The sequence below is a fragment of the Rhea pennata genome, chromosome 17 (genome assembly GCF_028389875.1).
Source record: "Rhea pennata isolate bPtePen1 chromosome 17, bPtePen1.pri, whole genome shotgun sequence".
In the NCBI taxonomy this organism is placed as follows: Eukaryota; Metazoa; Chordata; class Aves; order Rheiformes; family Rheidae; genus Rhea; species Rhea pennata.
Genome location: NC_084679.1, coordinates 9,548,980 through 9,553,932, shown reverse-complemented (window position 1 = coordinate 9,553,932; position 4,953 = coordinate 9,548,980).

Sequence of the window (4,953 nt, the reverse complement as noted above, 5' to 3'; positions counted from 1 at the left end):
CTGGGTGGACGTCGGGGCTGCTTTTCGTTTTTAAGACCCGCGGTAGCGCAGCCCCCGCCTGCCCGGCCGGGCGCCCCGCGAGCCCGGCGGCGGGCGCTGCGGCGCGGGGCGCGGAGCGGAGCGGAGCGGGCCGGAGGCGCGAGAGCGGCCGAGCTGCCCGCCAGCCGCCTGGGCGGCGCGTGCCCTGCCCGGGATCCCGCCAGGTTCCCCAGGGAAAACGGCACCGGGCTTTTTTCCACATTGTTCCCGGTGGCTGGGCACTTCCTGCCCCTCTCCAGCATCGCGTGGAAGGGGAGCGGGAGGAAAACGGAACCTGGGTTTTTTTTTATTATTATTATTATTTTCCTTCCTTTCGCAGTTTCTCTGCGATCACAAAAAGCCAGATTGCGGCGAATTTTCCTGCCTCCGTTCACACGGGCCCGGCGCGAGGGCACAGGAATTCCTCTGCGAGGGGCCGCGGGCGGCGCGGCGGAGCTGGCGGCGCGGGCGAGCGGCGTCTGCGCCTGCCCCGTCGCTGCCCCGAGCGCGGCGCGGAGCCCGCCGAGGGCACCCGGCTCCGGGCGCCCACCACCGCCTAATTCCTCCCGGTTCAGCTTTCACTTGCTTTCCCTTAGTAAGGACATTCTTTTTCTCTTTACCAACTGCAAAGCTGAGGAAACCTAATGCCAGTATTAAGGAAAATACTTTTCAAATTATCCTTTAGTTCCAACAGCTTAGTGTCCTTACCCCCGCTTAGTGTGGAGTTTCAGCCTCATCTGTTTGCAGCGGGAGAGCCGCCGCGGCTGGGAGCCGCGGGACCCCTCGCGCGCCGACGGCCGCTGCCCGGCCGGCTGCGGCGGGACAGGCGGCGCGGAGCGGCGCTCCGGCCCCGCGGCCCCCGCCCGGCGGGGGCTCCGGCCCAGCGGCTCCTCGGGGCTTTGAGGCCACGGCCGCCCCCGCGGAGCCGGGCCCCCGCTCGGCGTCCGGGGGCTCCCCCGCGCTGCGACCGCAGCGACTGACGCCGGCCCCGAGCCTGGTGGAGGGCCCGCAGCAAACCCGCCTCGCTGCCCGCCGCGCGCCCCAGCGAAAGCTGCCTCCGCCGAGGCCCGCAGGCAGGGGGGGGGGGTTTAGCTGCGGTCTGCGTCCGCACAATGAGGCCTTTATGGTTAAGGCGAAGAAGAGGCACCAGGGCAGTCCCGGCCCCCCGTTAAAACAGACGGGTCGCTTCCATGCGACAGAACCTGCTTTTACCGCTGCGGAAAAACACTAAAGCTTTAGACAAAACCTCGTCGTCGTGACTTCAGCAAGCGCGGCGAAGGAGCCCCGTCCCACCCCAGGGACGCGGCACGAGCGCGGGGTCCGCGGCGCAGCCGCTGCGGGGGCAGCGCCGCGGGCGGACGGCCGAGCTGGGCCGAGCGTTTCGCGCGCTTCAGGCGCCGGGATGCGGCGTCGTCCCGGCGCTGAGGGCGGGCGGCGTGCCCAGCACGTCCGCACCGCAGCGCCGGGCGCAGCACGCGGCGTTTGGCTTTGCGTGCGCCGCCCTGGGCGGCAGGAGGCTGCGCGCGCTCCCCAGGGCTCGGGCGGCCCCCGGCGCGGCCGGCCCAGCTGTACCCGCTAACGGCACGCAGCGATTTCCCGGCGGCCCGGACACGAGGGCTCCACGTTAGCCTCGCTTTGTGCGGTTTCTGCCCCGGGGTTGTTCAAGGTGCACCTCCAGCAGGCAGGCAGGAGCAGAGGCAAGGCGAGGCGTCTGCCGTGCGGTTTCCCTGGGGCGCTGCCGAACGCACGGTGGGCTGCGTCTTCCCCTGGGAGCCCTAGGGCACGTGCTGTCCCTGCTGAAATGGATGGCAGGCTCGCGCGCCCGGGGAGCCGGGGCTGGGCTGTGGGATCTGGCTGTGGGATCTGGCTGTGGGATCTAGCTGGATTCCCCTCCTGAGGGGCTCTCCCGGAGTGCTCCGGATGTCCGCTGTAGCGCAGCGGTGCTCGTGGCTCCAGCGTGATGGGGGCCTCTAAGACCCCTTTGCAGAACTCCCTGGGGCTCCAGAAGGACCGGAGCGGAGCAGGCGCGCTGAGGCTGTGCCGAGCGCCTGGCCCGGCAAGGAGCCCGGCCTGGGGGCGGAGGCCGGCGGCACGGCTCTTCCGCAGAGCCCCCCGGGGCCGGCCTCGGTGCCAAGCTCGCCGAGGCCCGACAACAAGGCCCTTGCCGGTTGTTACTCGGCGCTGCCAGGTCCCGCTCCCCGCGGGAACTGCTCTCCGGACCCCGCGGCAGCTCCGGACTCCACGGCGGCTCCGACTCCGCCAGGGTTTCCTGGGGGGGCTGCGCGTCGCCCCGAAGCGGAGCTGCCCTCGCCTCTCGCCCTCCTGCTCCACAAATAAACAGGGAGGTGCTGACAGCCGCCAGGTTTGGCCAGGAGGCTTTTGACAGAAAATCGAAGCCCCGCTGCGAAGCGGAGGGTTGGGGAGGGGAGCGGGGCCAGGGCGAGGGAGCTGCCCCGCGGCGAGGGGGGCACCAGGCAGCGCCGACGGCGCCCAGAGCTGCGAGGAACGCCAAGGCGGGCAGAAATACCCCGAGAAAAGGAGTTTGCAGCATAATTTTAAGGGGCAAAAAAAAGCCTGTAACCTCCCTGCGCTTTGGAATGCCACTAGCGACCGCTGGAAAGCCGAACGGCCCCCGGGCAGCCCTGGCGGCCGGGGGCTCCCGCCGCTCGGGTTGTGTCGTAGTGTCTTGGGCGACAAGGTCGCATTTCAAGAACTCGAGGGTAGTTTTAAGAAACTGGGCCAGCGCTAGAGAGAGCCTGAACTGTCCGTCTCCTTCCCTCCGCCGCGCACGGATGGCGGGGGAGAGCTGAGACAACCGAATCGTTCGTCTTGGGGAAACCTTAGCGCTTTTAAAGCCAACTCAGACATCAGCCTGATGCTCACCTGAGCGGGGAGAGCTGTGAAAGACCAGCCCAGCATTTAATTTCCTTTTTTTTTTTCTTTTTTCTTTTTTTCCTTTTTCCTGGAGTAACTCGTACGTAACATCTGGCATTCATCTTTTCTTTCCTCCGCATGCACAGCAGAAACCCTCGTGTGAGTCATGTCCATTTAAATATGGAAGCACATCATAAAACCTAATGGAGAGTCCAAAAGGTGAGCTTTTATGTGGTTAAAACTTGGAGAGAGGTCAAGATTGTTTGGTTTAAACACGGGGGGTCATTTTGAGCGCAAAGGTGGTCCTGTAAGCCCTTAGAAAGGGCTGTTTGCTTGGCGCAGCGGGAAGGTGCCCGGCTCGCGGCGGCCCCAGCGAGAGGACGCGTGAGCTGCGGGAACGGGGCTCGGACGGGGACGGGGATGCAGGCCGGCGCCTCGCTCACCACGCCAGCCCAGTGCTGCCGTGAGCGAAGCAGTCGCCCGAAACAGCCCGCGTATTTTGCAGGGCAGGGAGGATGGGCAGTGTTAACAACTTGGTTTTGCTATGTTGAAATCCCTATTTTGTCTTAGTGACTCTGAAATAACAGCTAACTGCCCGCCTGTTATGGCTTTATTGGCGAGTTTTTTGTGGCTAAACGCGTGCGAAGCAAACCGGCCCGGCCGGGCTGCCGTCGAGCTGCTCTTTGCTCTCCGGACCCGTCCGCCGGCTGCGCTTTGGCTTGAGCCGACCGCAAGCACCACAGCCTGTCCAAGAGCCCGCGGTCACTGCCTGGGACAGGGCGAGCCCCAGACGGAAACTGTGCCTCAGCATCGGGGAGTCCCGGGCTGGGAAATGCGGGCAGGATCGGTCCCTCGGCTGTGGGAAGAGACCAGCATAGAGCCTGGGGCTCCTCCTGCTGATCCCCGGGATAGGGGTGACTTGACTGTGAGTGAACCAGGCTGGGTTAATAAACCTGGATTATATCGCTCTGGGCGATCAGTGTGGCCAAGATCAGGGCTCGCCCACGCCGTCCTGGCCGTGGCGGGTGCTGGAGTCGGTTTGTCCTGTGGACGCCACCCTCGGACACCTGCCCTGCGCAGAGGCTGCAGGTGTTGGGTGCAACTAAAATCATGACAGCAAGGAAGTCCCAATGACCCGGAGTCCCTCGGGCGGCCGCTCTGCGGTCCTGCCTCCGGCCTTGTTCCTATATTCCTGTGACAGCATCTCTGTTCGCTGCCGCTATCCCCACTCGTCTAATGCCGGCATGCAGAATGTGTTGGCTAATGTTAAGACCCTTCCTCATCTATCTTTTGAATTTTCTGCTATTTAATCCCCAGTTGCAGGTTGCTCTGGGCAGGGTGGCAAGAGCCGGCTGTACACGGGCACAGTCGCGAGCGAGGGCCGGTGCCCAGGGAGGTGGGAAAGCCCCCAGGTGACCCGTTGGTGCACCTTGCTCTGAGCCACACCGACCTCCAGGTCTGGGGTCTACAAACAGCGGTGCAACACGTGGCCTTGCTCTAGGGACAAGGGGATGCTCGTCACATCTTCTGTCCCCTCTTGCCACCCCGGGGACAGGCAATACCCTTGTCTCATGCCAGCCTGCTCTGGTCCCATCTCACGTGTGTTCATCCATTGGCTGGGAGCTGACCACAGGCAGAGGTTGTCGTCCCTGGGGAGAGGGTGAAGCGGAGCTGGGTTACTGTGCTCCGGCTAATCTGAGGCTTCTCCTCTGCTGAAGGCCTTTCCAAGTGCTTGGAAGAAGGTGCAATTTCATCTAACGTCGCTCTGTCCTGCCTCTTGCCACTTCCTGCCAAGAAGCTGTCAGTTCGAGCAGAGCTTCCCGTTTGCTTGTTCTCTGCTGTAGCACGAAGCCCGGGCTCAAGCCTGTCGCTCCCGTAACTGCAGGAGAGCAAATCTGTCCTGCCCTCGCAGCCAGGGCTGTGCCTGTGCGTCGCCGGGCCCTCGGGCTGCGCCTGGAGGCAGGGCAACGGGATCTTGGGCTACTAAGCAATCGAGGCTGAAGTTTGGTTTGCACAGAGGCCAAACCTGTCCCTGCCAGGCTGACCTGCAGCCTTTTGCCG